This window comes from Sitophilus oryzae, unplaced genomic scaffold, assembly GCF_002938485.1.
Source record: "Sitophilus oryzae breed Bouriz unplaced genomic scaffold, Soryzae_2.0 scaffold_535_pilon_pilon, whole genome shotgun sequence".
Classification (NCBI taxonomy): domain Eukaryota; kingdom Metazoa; phylum Arthropoda; class Insecta; order Coleoptera; family Curculionidae; genus Sitophilus; species Sitophilus oryzae.
The window spans coordinates 1,174,105-1,191,112 of NW_022147124.1; the positions used below are offsets into that span (position 1 = coordinate 1,174,105).

General features: G+C 32.0%; 1 protein-coding gene across 1 annotated transcript in view; it reads left to right on the plus strand.

Annotated features, from left to right (window-relative positions):
• Positions 1-928: 928 nt before the first annotated feature.
• The window catches only part of LOC115886918 (paired box protein Pax-6), a 135,229-nt gene continuing 119,149 nt past the window's right edge, over positions 929-17,008 (plus strand). The window contains exon 1 of the mRNA XM_030906245.1: positions 929-1,264. The gene's annotated coding sequence lies outside the window, so the exon portion shown is untranslated. The remainder of the gene's footprint in view (positions 1,265-17,008) is intronic.

The following is a 17,008-nucleotide window of genomic DNA, read 5'->3' on the forward strand; positions in this document are numbered from 1 at the left end:
AGCGGTTTTTGAGTTATCGTGTTACAGACGGACAGACAGACAGATACCATGGAAATATTTTGTATTTAGGTCATTTATGACCCAAATAACTCATTTTGAGTGAAATTAAAAAAGCTTTTTTTGTCGATCCTAATAGCCTACCATACCTATTGGTATGGTCGGCTAAAAATACATTTATAACTTTCAAAACTTAAAACTTACGAAGTAAAATCACGAATTTACACTGCTGTATTTATCGAGGATTTTTTTTAAGCAACTAAATTTTTACTAAAACTAATATATTATTTTGCATTATTGCGACATTCCTTAATAGAACAGTAAAATCCGGACGCTTCTGAAAAATCCGCCTGGACCCAACCGGATGTAGTGAAAATCCGGACGACTGGTAACCCTAATCATCCGCCGTTGATTGAATCTCTACATTGTATTAAGTGTTACAAACTTAGTACATTTCTATTTGAAGCTTTAGTACATTTAGAAAACTTCCCGTCGCCGTCGCATCTCTAACAAATTATATGTCACACCTCGGGACTCGATATCATCGACTCCAATATTTGTTTCTTAGTTTTCCCAAGTGTTTTATTTGCTTTACAATCTTCCTTTTTTAATTTAGACAACTAGTCTTTAAAGCTGCGTTCGCACAATACATCCCTATAGTTCCAAGTAACTAATTGAACGAGTACAATCTCTTGAACGTCGTTAAGTTTGTTTCCTCTAGTCGTTTTCTCAAATCTCCAAGATTATCGATATGTACGTCCGTTACGACAAAACCGTCTTCGTATACAGATATACATACGTCCCGACAATTACAGCCGTTATGAGGCAAAGCGACGCGCTGCAGGGGGCGTGGCCATTTTTAAACCACTCCCTTGTGTACCTAGGATCAAGTCACCCTTGAACAACGGAGTGACGTGCCGTTAATGCCAGTCTTCTGTACACTTCGCGTGGTAAAGCACATAGATTTCTGGCGGGTCTATAGTGTTGGGAAGCACGTGTTCGGTGAGGTCGCTGGACCAGGGCCTAACGAGTAATTAAGGTGCGATCGAGCGGAATCGCGGCACGCCCGCGATTTAATCAAGTAGAATCAGAGTCGGCCGAGCGCACGGCGACGACGACCGTCTTTTGTTTGTTTTTGTGGCGCGCCGTTCGAAGGACCGCGCCAAAGATTGGATTCTCGCGCGCGTTGTGGAGGAACTTTTGCGTTTTGGACTTCGTATATGCAAATTTGAATGAGGTCGAACGGTGTGTGGGTTGATTGTTGAAGGTAAGTCTTCGGCAGATGATTTTCCAATAGAAGAAAATGAAATAACTATTTAATATGAATCGATTTTAAAATAATATATGATGAGCGAGACTCGGCTTGATCTTGCACAAAAAGCAATACCAAGAATAGCTTTTAATTTGCAACTTATACAACAGTCGAAATGCAGTCATGGTCGAAAAGTTTCATTATTTTACCATATCTATTAAGTACGTTCCTAATAAATGTTTTTTTTAAAGATGTAGATATAATAATATACAGGTTGAGTCTTAAGTAAGTGCAAATATTTTCTGGTAGTTCTCGATAAAAGAAACATATTTTCTCTTTGCCGTTTTTTAAATAAGTCTAAAATAACCAAGTTATTTTAATTTGAAAATTAAAAACCACTGAGTTTTCTTTCTTGTAAATTTAATCTATTCCCTATGTTGCCGTATTATGTTTTAACTAAAAACATTTTTACAATTTTCTTTTCGAAAAATACCAAATTTTCCAAAAAAATCATGTAAGGACTCTCATTTTTCATAGATCATCATTCAAAAAGATTTTCCCTCTATAATTTATTAAATAATAAAAATAAAAAAAATGATCCCTAAAAACTATTGCCAGCCAATATACATAATAAACCATATTTGTATAAAAGCTTTTTTTGTCGAAACATACTGAATGTTGCCGTTTTAGTTAAGGTGCTCGTGTTTATAAACTATTCACATAAATAAATATGATATGTATAAAAAGTTCCTTATATGCTCAAAATTATTGTTTTAATTGCAAATAGTGTGTTAAATTAGCTCACGATTTTCCCGATTTTTGCATGAAAATGTAAAGAAAACCGTGCTGCTAGAGTTGAAAAGTTTTATTATTTTACCATATGCGTTTAGACTATAAGTATTTGTATATATAGAGGTATATTTCGACTGCAGAAACACGTCTATGTTTTTTTTTAAATTTGGATTTTTTTAGATTTTAGTTAAAAAACATAATTTCTTGATAATATGGCAACATAGTTGGTATATTAAATTTACAAGAAAGAAATCCCAGAAAACCTCCAGTGCTTCTCAAAATTTAAACAAAAAATACGTTTTTTTTTTATTTTCAAAATAAAATAGCTGAGTTATTTTGGATTTATTTGAAAAACGGCAAAGAAAAAAAATATGTATCTTTTATGGAGATCTAACAGCTCTGAAAATATTTGCATTTCTTTAAGACTCACCCTGTATATTCCCTAATAAAGATTTTTTAGAGAAATAGAGTTAAAATTATTTTTATAAAAAACAGGATGAGTTTTAAACAAGTGCAAATATTTTCATGGCTGGTAGTTCTTGATAAAAGAAACATACTTTCTCTTTACCCTTTTTCAAATAAGTCTAAAATAACCGAGTTATTTTTATTTGAAAATTAATAAAATATATATTTTTTGTTTAAATTTTGAGAACTACTGGCTTTCTTGTAAATTCAATCTACTGCCTATGTTGCCATGTTATGTAGATATTATGTTTTTTAACTAAACACTTTTTTACAATTTTTTTCAGAAAAATATCGTATTTTTTAAAAAATCATGCGCTCTAAATATTTGCACTTATTTATATTAAAGTAAGTAGCTAAGTACACAGGATGATTCAATATTACACCGATAAACTTCAACAAGTAATTTTTTGTTAACTATATAGATTTTTTGTGTAGTAATTATTAGAACTTATATTAAAAACTAAAATTGATAAACACCTACTGATTCCTTTTTTAAAGTTTCATATACATTAAATTACTTGGAAAACAATTTAGTTAAAGATCTTCTATGTAGAAAATATAGTAATATATATATAGTATAGATTTAGTAAATTCTATTTATGATGGATGTGTCTGATTTAAACTGTGAAAATTGCAAATCATATTTTTTCTGTTTCTTGAAAAACCCCAGACTTTTTTCAAGGAACTAACCCGCCATAAAAGTGTAGACATTCATTATATCTGTTCTAGTATTCTAATAATCTATAACTGTTCTAATGTAGACACCTGTATTCTTCTAGGAACATGAAAATTATAACAGAACATCATACATATCAAAATATCTTGCTTTAAAATATAACTAATATTAAGTAGCGAATTTTACCAACAAATCTTTTTTACGTAAAAATGACGGAAATGTATATTTTTTTTACTCAGTAGTTTAATTAACATACTTACTAAAAATTATTACCCAAACTAGTTAAAAAATGTATGTAAATTGTGTTTTATTCTTTTTTAGCCAACCATACCAACAGGTATGGTACCTAGGCTATTAAGATCGGCAAAAAAAAATTTTTTTTAATTTCACTACAAAACAAATATTTTTTTCTGTTTTCCGAAACATTTAACACCATATATCTCTGGAACAAAAAGTGTCAATCTCAAAAACGATGCAGTTTTGTAAAGTACACATTCAACGCTACAACATATTACGAAATAAGCAAAATCAATTTTCGAAATTTTTCCAAAATTTTTCGAAAAAATTCCTCGGCACCGTCCTGCCGATTTTGTCAAAAACCGAAATCTCTCGGATCGCAACTAAAATATGCTCACTTATAGTTCATTTTATGTAGAATTGATTGCCGAAAGCCATTTTCCGATATCTCTAACAGATTTCGAGTTATTTGAGAAAATCTAAAAAAGAAATATTTTTTTCTGTTTTCCGAAACATTTAACACCATATATCTCTGGAATAAAAAGTGTCAATCTCAAAAACGATACGGTTTTGTAAAGTACACATTCAACGCTACAACATATTACGAAATAAGCAAAATCGATTTTCCAAAATTTTTCGAAAAATTCCTCGGCACCCCCCTGTCGTCAAACCAAAAACCGAAATCTCTTCCCCGACACAAACAGTACATTGTGAGACAGGAAATTGTAGAGAGAAACAAGCCCTATAACATAGGATAGAACATTTTAATGAACAGTGCTTTCCATAAAATCAATAAAATGAAATATATACGAAATAATATACATGTACTGATTTGTGTCGAAAATCGACAACTATGAAACTATGATCCCTTCCCCGACACAAGCGGTACATTGTGAGACAGGAAATTGTAGAGAGAAACAAGCCCTATAACATAGGATACAACATTTTAATGAACAGTGCTTTCCATAAAATCAATAAAATGAAAAATATACGAAATAATATACATGTACTGATTTCTGTCGAAAATCGACAACTATGAAACTATGATCCCTTCCCCGACACAAACGGTACATTGTCAGACAGGAAATTGTAGAGAGAAACAAGTCCTATAACATAGGATACAACATTTTAATGAACAGTGCTTTCCATAAAATAAATAAAATGAAAAATAAATAGATGAGATCAATGTGTTGCCGAAAGATTGCCCTAGACTTGTTTATTCGGTGCGGTCAACGCAAAAAAGACGCTAAGCAAACTTTATCCTATGATGTATGTTTAAGTATTTGTTTATTAACAAGAAAGCGTATAGGTTTTTTATTACAAAGTACTGATTGACACTTTGATTTTGCGCCCCCAAAATGTTGCGCCCACGTGCGTGCACGCACTGCACGCTCGCCAGGAACGGCCCTGGTGTAGAGAACTCCAAACTCCCATCGGACGCGACCCCAGGTGGCCGATAGGGGAAATAACCGCGGACCAAAATTGGAAAAATTCCTTTACTTTGTAACTAAAAGAACTACCGGCGCCAATTTTTTTATAAAGATATCTAAAAAATCCAAAAAATTTCATTGGGGTTGTTTTTGAAAAAATATCTTATATTTATAATACCTATATACCTATTTATATTGAAAAGAGATCTTTATCATCTTAAAACCTCATAAAATAATTCTAATAAATTATCCAAATTAAAATTACATTTTCATTATCTTATATTGGAGTAAAGAACTAACTCAAAGGCACAAAAATATATCTTAAATCCTAAATTTTCATTTGATTAATATTTCTTTCAATTAGATTTATATAAAAACATTATGAGTTTGGATATAAGATATTTCTGAACATATAGACATCAGAGACTTTTGATTACTTTACTTTTAATATTTCCAAATCGGTATTTTAATATAATTAAAATTATTTTTATAAAAGCTTCTATTGGATCTAAATACCAACTCAAAAGACTAAAATGTCCTTTAGAGCATATTCTTTTTGAATTATGTAAATCTCTTTTATGGTAGGACATCACGAAATGACGTTTTTGAATTAAAATTTAATTTTCAAATTAAAATCATACTCTCATATTTGGAAGCGAAATACTAGTTGAAATTATTAAAAAATCTGTTTTACATTTTTTGTTTGTCATTTTAAATTCCATTCTTCCATAGTAAACGGTAAAAGTCAATTTGCGTTCCAATATTCGGTAAAAAATTAAAATTCATGTTTCAAATAAACCGTTTGCGTTTTCAAAAGGAAACTCTTTTTAGTACAGGTATTTCGAAATGTTTTTTTGTATTGGCAATTTCAGTATTTTAAGGCAGACTCCTTCTAAATACGGTTCGCATCTTATGTTGTATTTAACTGTATTCATAATTTTCTCTTCCGGGTCTTAAAATCCATAATCACAAGACTTTTTAGAAAAAAATTATCAACTTTACTACAAAATATAGTCATTCCTGTTTCAGAAGAAGCTTAAACTCTATCATCAAGTAATTTAGAATACGTCAAGATAATTAAAATATATTTGCGAAACCCTTATTTTGAAGAAAATTATCGAGTCAAAGATTCTAAAAGACTTGCAGCCAACTTCGCTTTTGCCCTTTTAATTCCATCGTAAAAAGAAAGAAAATCTTCTGCCGTCAACATTTCCCAGCATATTCATCCCATTCGTCGTGACCACTCGCCATGGTTTGTAAAGCTTAACGGAAAAAAGCAAAAGAAAAAATAGAGGAAAAAACGAGTGACTTTTTCTTTGATCTTCCTCTAACCTTTTGCAATTTTATAAACGTACGTCATTAAGCCTAAATCAGTTTTAAAGACGACTTTTAATTATATGTCAAGTGCGCGAGTGATCTCTGCCGATTTCAGTGGTTATGTACGACATACGCTTTTTATATTGATGAGAGAGGACTACATGGATTCAAAAAAATACTATTATTTATAGGTTGTCTCACATTTTGTTAATCTGTGTTGAATGACTTTTTGGCTGTACATCTCTAGACCATAAGAAATCAGTTTTATTTCATCGACTATCTTTAGGTTTTCAAAGATACTGAATATTTGTATCTGTATTTAATGCAGATCCCCTCTAAATACGGTTACATGTAATGTTGTATTTTACTGTATTCATAATTTTTTCTTCCAGGCCATGAGATCCATAACCACGAGACTTCTTAGATAAATTTATCAATTTTACTTCAAAATATACAGGGTGTTTCAAAACAAATGCGAAAAACTTCAGGGGGTGATTCCTTGTTCAAAATAAAGGGTAGTTTGCTTTGTAAACGTTGGGTCAAAAGTCAACCATTAGGGAGATATCGCGGTACAAAGATGGCGGAAAAATAATGCTTTTATTCTTTATCTTGAAAACGAAAAACGATAGACTAATGAAATTTTATGGAAGCATTACTGTTATGAAAACATACTTTCTGGTAATTTTCTCACTTTTTTAAAATGAGTGGAAGGTGTTGAAATAAACTACCCCTATCATTCTTGTTAACGAAATTAAAAAAAAGCTTATCAAACACATGCAAAAAAATTAATTTGGATAGTTTAGTTTGTTTAGAAACTTTTTTATCTCTTGTATTTTTTTGATAAAACTCACCGATTTGAAATTAAAAAATAAAATGTAAAGCATTACATATCAGGACAAAAAACATTTTTAGATAAAGAATCTAGTGGGCTGCTCTAATTTTTTTTAGGAAAAAATCTAGTCGGCCGCTGTCACTTTTTAGGATGTTTCTAATATTATTTTATTGACATTACTCTACTGCAACACGTTATTATCTAGATTCTTATTATTATCGTTATTATCACTAGATTCTTTATCTAAAAATGTTTTTGATCCTGATATGTAATGCTTTACATGTTATTTTTTAATTTCAAATCGGTATCAAAGAAACACAAGAGATAAAAACGTTTCTAAATAAACCAAGCTATCCAAATCAAGTTTTTTGCATGTGTTTGATAAGATTTTTCTTTAAATTTCGTTAACAAGAATGATAAGGGTAGTTTATTTCAACCCCTTCCACTCATTTTAAAAAAGTGAAAAAATTACCAGAAAGTGTGTTTTCGTAACAGTAATGCTCCCATAAAATTTCATTAGACTATCTGTTTTCGTTTTCAAGATAAAAAATAAAAACATTATTTTTCCGCCATCTTTGTACCGCGATATCTCCCTAATGGTTGACTTTTGACCTAACGTTTATGAAGCAAACTACCCTTTATTTTGAACAAGGAATCGCCCCCTGAAGTTTTTCGCATTTGTTTTGAAACACCCTGTATAGTCATTCCTGTTTCAGAAGAAACTTGAACTTTATCAAGTAGTTAGAATACGTCAAGATAATTAAAATACATTTGCGAAAACCTTATTTGGAAGTAAATTATCGATTCAATGACTTTAAAAGACGTGCAGTCAACTTAGCTTTTGCCCTTTGAAATTCCATCGTGCCATGATAAAAGTTATTACGTAACCATTCCGCCAACGCTTTGCTTTCCTTTATCAAAAAAAGTTCCGTGTGCGGTCTCGAAAAAGAAAGAAAATCTTCTGCCGCCAATATTTCCCAGAATATTCATTCCATTCGTTGTGGCCACTCGCCATAGCCTCTAAAGATTAACAGAAAAAAGCAAAAGAAAAAATAGAGGAAAAAACGAGCGAGTTTTTTTTTGATCTTCCTCTGATCTTTTACAACTATATAAACGTACGTCATTAAGCCTAAATCAGTTATGTGAAGTGCGCGAGTGATCTCTGCCGATTTCAGTAGTTTTACGACGTACGCTTTTTATATTGATGAGAGAGGACTACATGGATTCAAAAAAATACTATTATTAATAGGTTGTCTCACATTTTTATTAATCTGTGTTGAATGACTTTTTGGCTGTACATCTCTCCCATAAGAAATCAGTTTTATTTTATCGACCATCTTTTTATTTTCAAACATTCAAACGTCCTCTAAATACGGTTCGCCGTCTTAGGTTGATTTAATTGTATTCATAATCTTATCATATTCAAAATGGTATCTCGGAAACCGTAATAGATACGAAGATAGTTAAACTGGGGCAATGTTCCCCAAGATGCCATCAAAATTTTTTTAAAAATTCCAAGGATTCCTGAGTTTTTTTGAAAAAAAAAACGGATTTTTTTGAAAATCAGTTTTATTTTGCCTGTCGTTACTTTTTAGAAAATGAAAAAACTAATTGCAGATTCTCATAGCCACTTTATTAGGGATATCTGATACTATCTTTAGATTTTCAAATTAGCTGATAATTTATGAGATACAGAGGCCAACTTAATTTTTTTAAATATGGACCTGCATTTTTTATTTCGGGTTTTGAAGGAAGTCGGTCTCCTGAGTGCAAGGATATGCCTCACTTTATACTTTTTTTGTTTTGGGTACCTTAACAATAACAAAACTATTTAATTACTATTTAAAATACTTTCAAGTTCGACTCTGGTTTTATAAATTATTTAATCTGATTATATTCATCGCAATAATATTGATCTGCGTTAATTAACATTGAATAAGGAAAATCGAGCCAGTTGAAAGATTCAAATAAATAATATCCAGGTCAGCAATTTAAAGATATTATTTTTAACTTTTTTTATTGTGAATTTGCAGTCTCAGTGTATGCGATCTATTATATGCATACTATTAATCGTAGTTATTATAAATAGATCAACTTCTACAAGCTAGTTTCTAATACTCTATACATGTTCGAAAGCAATTTAAATTATTATTCGATCAATTTTACTTTTAACTCTTTGAACATATCTTCTTATATTTCCGAATGCATTTTGTACTCTTTATTGTAAATGTTGAAAAATATTGATTTTACTTTTACAAATGACGTCAAGTAATTCCTGTTTCAGAAGAAGCTTGAACTCTATCAAATAATTTAGAATACGTCAAGATAATTAAGATACATTTACGGAAACCTTATTTTGAAGTAAATTATCGGCTAAAAGAGTTTAAAAGACGTACCGTCAACTTTGCTTTTGCCCTTTTCAATTCCATCGTTAAACCCTAAAAGTTATTACCTAACTAGTGCTTTGGTTTCCTTTATCAAAAAAAAGTTTCGTATGGGCTCTCGAAAAAGAAAGAAAATCTTCAACATATTCATCCCATTCGCAAAAGCAAAAGAAAAAATTTAAAGAAAAAAAAAACTAGCGATGTTTTCTTTGATCTTCCTCTGGCCTTTTACGGAACGTCTATAAACTCACATCATTAAGCCTAAGTAAGTTTAAAAGACGATTTCTAATTATATGTCAAATGCGCGAGTGATCTCTGTCGATTTCAAGGGCTGTCGTAGGTTTTTCATACGGCCCTTTTGTATAGAAGAGAGAAAATATCCTCCGTATAAAGTCTTCATAATGAAGACCATACTGTTATTGGTTCAATCACGTTTATACTGCCATTATTCGCTGACGAGTATTTGACGCGCATCAGAAGATGGTTACGCAAGGCGTTTTCATCATCAACCGGAAGTGCATCAGACTGCGGAAACTACCGGGGAATTTCATTACTGGCTATCGGAGGAAAAATTCTTGCAAAAATTATGTTAAACCACCTGCACCCACATATAGAAAGAAATCCTCCCAAAATAGCAAACGGGTTTTTGCACCAACCGCGGCACAATCGATTCCATATTCCCCATCCGTCAACTACAGAAAAAAGTAAAAGAGCAGCAGTCTAAACTTTATGTTGCATTCATCGACCTAACAAAAGACTTTCTGAACAGAGATGCACTTTGGGCAATGAAAAAGTTCGGAGTACCCAACAAATTTCTTACAGTGTCAGTCAAGAATGTCACCATCATGGATCACTGAGCGATCCCTTACTAACAAATATAGAAGTTAGGTAGGGATGTGTCTTAGCGCCTCTCTAATTCAACATATTCATGGCAGCGCTCTCCATTAGTGGACAGCAAACTACAGGAGAGAGGATTGGGCAATAGATACAGATACGACGGCGCGCGGTCTGTTCAACAATAAAGTTGTACGCACACTGGTGCGATCACGGCCGCGATCACAATCTCCACGCGGCCGTGGCCAAAAGTTGCTGAAGAATACATATGAAGGTGCGTATTCACTATTCGAACGAACGAACGAATGTTCATTCGTTCGTTCAGTAGTATTATGGACGGGACCGGATTTTAGAACCAAACGAAAACACCTTAACCCATTCGTTTGCGAACGCCGTTGATGTACCGACTCGAAACGGATGGCCGAGCGAACGAACAAACGAACGACCGCATGCGTTCGGTCCACCGTCCAAATATACCGAATTCCATTCGTTCGCTTGCTCGTTCGTTCGTTCGTTCGGATAATGAATACGCACCTTGAGCCGTTTCACATTGGCGCGATCGAGTTTTGGAAACGAAGCGGCCTGGCGGCGTTCTATTCCGCGGTGGCGATCAAATTCAACTTGTCGAGTTTGATCGCGTGATCGCGGCCCAGTTGATAGGAATTTTTCGTTATTTTGTGTGTTTGTTGAAATTTAGAAATGGAGTTAACAGAGCAGCTAATTAACGCTATAAAAATACACAAAATTCTATATGATTTATCCGATCCAAGTAACAAAAATAATAGAATTAAAAATAAAAAGTTCGAGACAAAATTGGAATTGCAATTGGATTGGATAGTACATATGTATACATTTTTATTGTTTAAGTTTAAATATTGTAGGTAAATATTTAAGAATATTTTTTTTTCGGTATACATAATTCACATTTTTAATTTGTACCTGTGTATACCTACAGGATGGCGCACTACATACAGGTACGGCGGTGAACGTGAACGCGTTGGTGTGTGCTAGAATGATCGCTCATGTTATCGCTGCCCTGATCGTGATCGTGATCGCGGCCGTGATCGCACCAGTGTGCGTGTAGCTTTAGAGACTCAGGGCAAAAACACGTACAAAATTCATCACGGACCTTCAATACGCTGACGACTGCGCTCTAGTTGTCTCGTTGCTATCTCCTATAAAAAGGATATTTCCCTTTAAAAGCGTCCAATTTGGGCCACACTGTACATTTTTCCATTTGTTGCAAAGTTATTGGCGGACAGTGTACGATCATACTGAAAAAAAGGATCTCTCAGTCGAAATCATTATGACTTTGACCCAAAAGATTGGTGCTTTTCAATAGGGCTAAGAACGACGTTTCTTTGCCCAAAGCATTAATTATTAATCTTTTCATAAGCTTTAAAAAATTACTTTAGAGAATAGAAGAATCTATCTGTCCAAAGTATTTCACTCTTGACCCATAATTAATATGCAAAGAAGTTCTTGCTACAAGAACAATAGTTTCTTTGATTCATCCAAAAATTCCTGATTGAAAAGGGACATTTCTTGATTAAAGAGACACTTTTCTTAAACCAATAGCGAATACCATTGACTCAACTAAAATTTATTTTGATCTAAGAGAAGTCTATACATCATATACAGGCGTATTAGGAGGTATATTATTTTCTGATAAATTTAGGTTTTCCTGGTCTGTAGTAAGTAAAGTGATATTATTTTCCTCGATAGTATAGTTATTTCTGCTTCTTCACACCTTGGTATTTTTTGGGGTGGTTCATCACTCTACAAATTACAAAAAAAATGTTACATCACGATTAATCAAAGTAAAGCAAATAAATTATTAAAATTATAAGCTTTGTTGACATTTTGAATTTTTTAATACGACGACTTGAAATTCTAAAATTTTTGTTATTATTTGCATAAAAAAATCGATACCTATATTCTTATTCTATCTATAGTCACGCATGCATTATCTAAACAGGTGCATTAAGTAAATGTCTCTTACCTTCAAATATAGCAAATAAATGCTCTAATTTCTAATTTCCATTTGTTCAGAAACTCCTTTAAAGAATCCATATATCCTAAAATTTTTCCATAAAAAATGACAAATGCATGTTAATAACGATCACTAATTTGTTATACGATATGCGTTTAAAAAGCAAATTATGCAAAATTCCAAGTGGAAAATTCCAAGCAACAAAACCCATGCGTACTATGATGTGCGACTTTGGTGTCATTATTTTTGATCAAAAGAGTATTTAGCTATTGGAAAAATTGCCATGTTTCTTGAATAAAGTACTTCCTACCGTATTTTTCTTATTATCTTAAAACAAAGTAACTTGCACTTGGTTGAATGAAAATAGATTCAAGAGAAATTTTCGAATTTTTCAAGAGAACAAGTTTTCTTGAGTTAAGAGAGTTTTTCTTCAGGCAAAATATTTTCTTTCACGCTAAAATACATTCTCTTGCCACTAATTTTTTTTTCAAGAACGATGACGACTTTAGTTCAAGTCTATCTTTTTTATCAGTGTACTGATACCGGCATATTGAACCGCTTTACAAAGCAAGAATAACTAACGATCAATTACTTGCGATAGCCATCGCAGAGATGGATCGTTTCGATATCTGCACAGCGACAGCATCGATCGGTTTGTTCCCATCGGGCGCGATTGTTTCTAATTCAGATGTCCAATGTCCGGTGGTACCGCGCCGCAATCAAAGCCAATCGGCGGCGGCCAAAAGAAGCAAAACGACGAGAAAACGAAACGTGGAAAATTTGTCTTCATTACGCTTTACGGTGGTTGTGGGCCGCCCGTCGCGAACAATGGATACTGCTTGTCATAGCGCAGCCTGCTACTCACGTTCATATATCACCGCGCGAGCTGGAACAATGAGGTAGTCACCGTGTCTGGTAAGAACAAGACGTCAAACATATCGATGTGTTATATACCGACGGCGGAGAATTAATTTTATTTCCTACCGCTTGTTTTTTTTTCGTTGTAAGTTGCACTTTCTACCTAGTGATTGATTGTTAACTGATTTTTTTTCACCATGTGTGACACAACAGTATGAAACAGCCAGCAGAAGGTATCGAAATTTTATTCTTCTAAATTGTAGATGAATGTCGGCAATAATAAAATTGTTGTGTTTGTTAACTAGCACCAAAACCATGGCATGGTTTTAATGTAAAAATTTCGAAAAAATGTTAGTCTCTTCTTCCAAAGCGAATATGTCCAACAAAAATAAAGCTATTGAGATGAACCAAAAAACAAACTGTCGATAAAGGATGTAGGTACTTAGATGATAAAATGACTGTAACTAACACGTATAATTGACATATGGACATTCATTTAGAAAAAGACACTAAAAAGTGAAATAATTTAGAGCTACATTTTGCTTAAAAAATCATCAAAATCGGCCTACTAAAACAAAATATATAAAACTTTAAAATTCATTAAAATTTTAAGGTGCCCATTTTTTGTGCTTGCGAAAATGTGATACTTTAGCAACAGCAAAAAATATGACGTTAAAATAAAACAAAAACATGAAAATATGGTTGAATTATTTCCTAACTCTTTCCTTGAAGTCCTATAAATCAAAACGCAATTCAATGGTAATACAATTTCCTTTTCATTCTTTGATAGATTGTTAATGGTAGAAAAACATTTTTGCTGTTTTAAAGTGTTAAAGAAGCACAAAATTTATTTTCGGAAAGTGTGATAATAGTTATCGGAAAATGTGATATTTTAACAACAGCAAAAAATATGACGTTAATAATAACCATCTATCAAAGAATGAATTCGAACTGATATTACCACCGCCTTTTGATTTTTAGGACTTAAATCCAACCATATTTTCATGTTTTTTCTTTAATTTTTTTGAAAACGGTACGGAAATTTGAAAAAGGATAAACGAGATTAACCATTTTAGAACAAGCAAACATTTCTATGAAAAATGCATTTTTCTCAAAATGTCAATAATAAAAAAGGTTTTTCCTCTTGTAAAGATAATCCGGGGACATGGTGTATATATACAAAAAAATTTAGATCCATTTGAATTGTTCAAACATTTATATCTCCAAAAACATCCTTTATGGGTATTTCGCCACTGAACTGCAGGAAAATCTACAAAATAGATTAATAATTTTTTGTAAACACTTATGCGTTAAACCTAAACGGACACTGCTTGTCAGAAGTTATGTTTACAGTTATACAAATTTGCCTAACAAAGAAAAAAATGCTTAACGTTTCGGAAAGTTTATCTCTTTCCGTCGTCGGAAGCAAAAAGAAAAAATACAAAGAATAAAGAAAAAAACTATATAAAATATTTAAATTTAACTATTCGAGAACACTTTACTTTTGAAAACAGATACGTCTACAAGAAACCGTTGACGTTCTGTTAAAATGACATTATATCAAGTTCCACTTCAAAATTAACAATTACTACCTGATAACGATTACTTAATAAGGTAAAACCAAAAAGCCCCAAACTTTCTGTATGAATATTTTTAAATTTTACATATGTTATGTTTATTTATGTTCTTTAAAATCAAAGAAGCGATTGCCATACATTACTAACATCTACAGATGCATGAGAAATACATTTATTTTTGTTAGATTGAATTAAAAAAACCTCTTTTATATTTCTTTTAGAGGCTATCGCTTCTTTCATTATAATTTTGGCGTTATTAAAATTTATTCTGTGCCCTGTGCCCCAAGAATGCTGACAAATCTTAGATTTGTGAAAATCTCCCTTTCTTAAATAATCTTTATGTTCTTTAATTCTAACATTTAAGGGTCTAGATGTTTCACCATTGCAGTGCAGTGGTGAAATACCCATAAAGGATTTTTTTGGAGAGATGAATCCGCCACATCGGTATAGACATTTTTTACAAACATTTATAGTTCCCCCGCAACACACCTGCGATATTTGATGTATTAAGGTTGATTCTCACTATACCTTCCGTTTCCATTCCATATCCGTTCCGTATTTTTTATTGTATAGACGCTATACGTAAGCTTATTCCGTTCCGTATTAGTTCCATACTTTTTATTGGACAATTTATGTCATTACTAAAGTTTTATTTTAAAAATTTGTATCATTTCAAAAATTGAATAGATTTAAAAGAGGCGAAATAAGAACAAATAAACATCAGCAATATTTTACCAGAGCTAGTACAAATGTAAGATCTTGACAACGCTGTTTCCGATACGATTCAGTCCGTCCTCCAAAAAAAAATGTATGGAAGGAAAGGATATGGAACGGAAGGGAAACGAAACGGATAGTGTGCATTGTCTTATTCATTTACATGATATAATATTGTATGTAAACGGAAGGGAAACGGGAGGGAGCTGATATGGAAGGTATAGCGAGAATCAACCTTTCAGCTGGCTCGTGTGCACATGTAATCCACGCACTTGTAGCTCGCATATTTATGATAATTATCACCAACGGATTGGAACCTCCTATTTCACGTACTACCATGTTGTCATCAGCCGAAAATTTGAGACATGTAGAAACATTCCTTATTTAAATAAATGTAAAATCATTAGGACTTCTGAACTGAATCACAAATATGCATTAAATCATTACAAAGAAAGGTCTTGATTAATTTGTATCAATCGCAATCGAACTTTAGTTGACCCAAAATATTACAAACATTTCAATGCTCCAATTAACGGTTTCAGTTATTATCCGTCCTGTTGATTTATTACAATAAACATTACGGTGCAAATATTTCTTCAAATAAAATTCCCTAATTGCAGTTCCAATGAAAGCAATGTGACCAAGATGAAATAGAGGAAAATCTAATACAATAGAAAACAAAACGGTATATCTGTAAAGCGTTCCTCATTGCCAAAGGAATTAAATGTATCGATTATATTAGTTAAATATTTGATAATATGACTATTCAAACATTAAATTTTTGTATATTGCGGTTTCAGCCGAACAATTGCAGTAATTGAAATTACTGAACTAATTATTTTAATGATGTCTGATTTCTCCAGATCGTCTTTGCCCCAAATAAGAAAATAACTATCAAGTTTTAGAAAATTTTACGGAAAAATGTATACAGAAAATTAATTTTTAAATAAATTAAGAACTCCACTATTTTCAGCAATTGACAGCTCATGTCATAAACGCTTATGGTTTATCTATAATAATTGATGTCCACTGCAGATGAGTGACTAAACACTATATAGTATGTCTCCCGATTGTTATTATAAGAGGAAAAACTTTTTTATTATTGACATTTTCAGAAAAATGCATTCTTCATAAAACATTTTGTTTGTTCTAAAATGGTTAATCCCGTTTATACTTTTCCAAATTCCCATACCGTTGGAGAGAAAATTTAAAAGAAAACATGAAAATATAGTGAATTTCAAGCTCAAAGCTCAAAACGCGTTTCTATGGTAATATAATTTGGTTTTCATTTGGTAAGTTTTTATTGGAATTTTAATTAATGTAATATTTTTTAGTTAAGTTAGTTACTAGCTGTTTGAATAAAACAATTTTTTCAAAAAAGTATTTGGCTGGAATCCAATAAAATAAAATATACCTTTGTCTAATTCAAGAAAAATATTATTAATGTAACTCTATACAGAAATACCTATATTTCAAGTAATAGTATAATTTAAGTAATTACTTATTTGCTCAGCTTTGAAACTGACATAAAATTACACGACTAAAATGTAAATTTGCGAGTTTGAGCTATTCATGTATTTAATGAATTTAAATATTACATTTCCTCATACCTACCATAAAATAAGGTTTACTAAATAGCATAAACTTAAA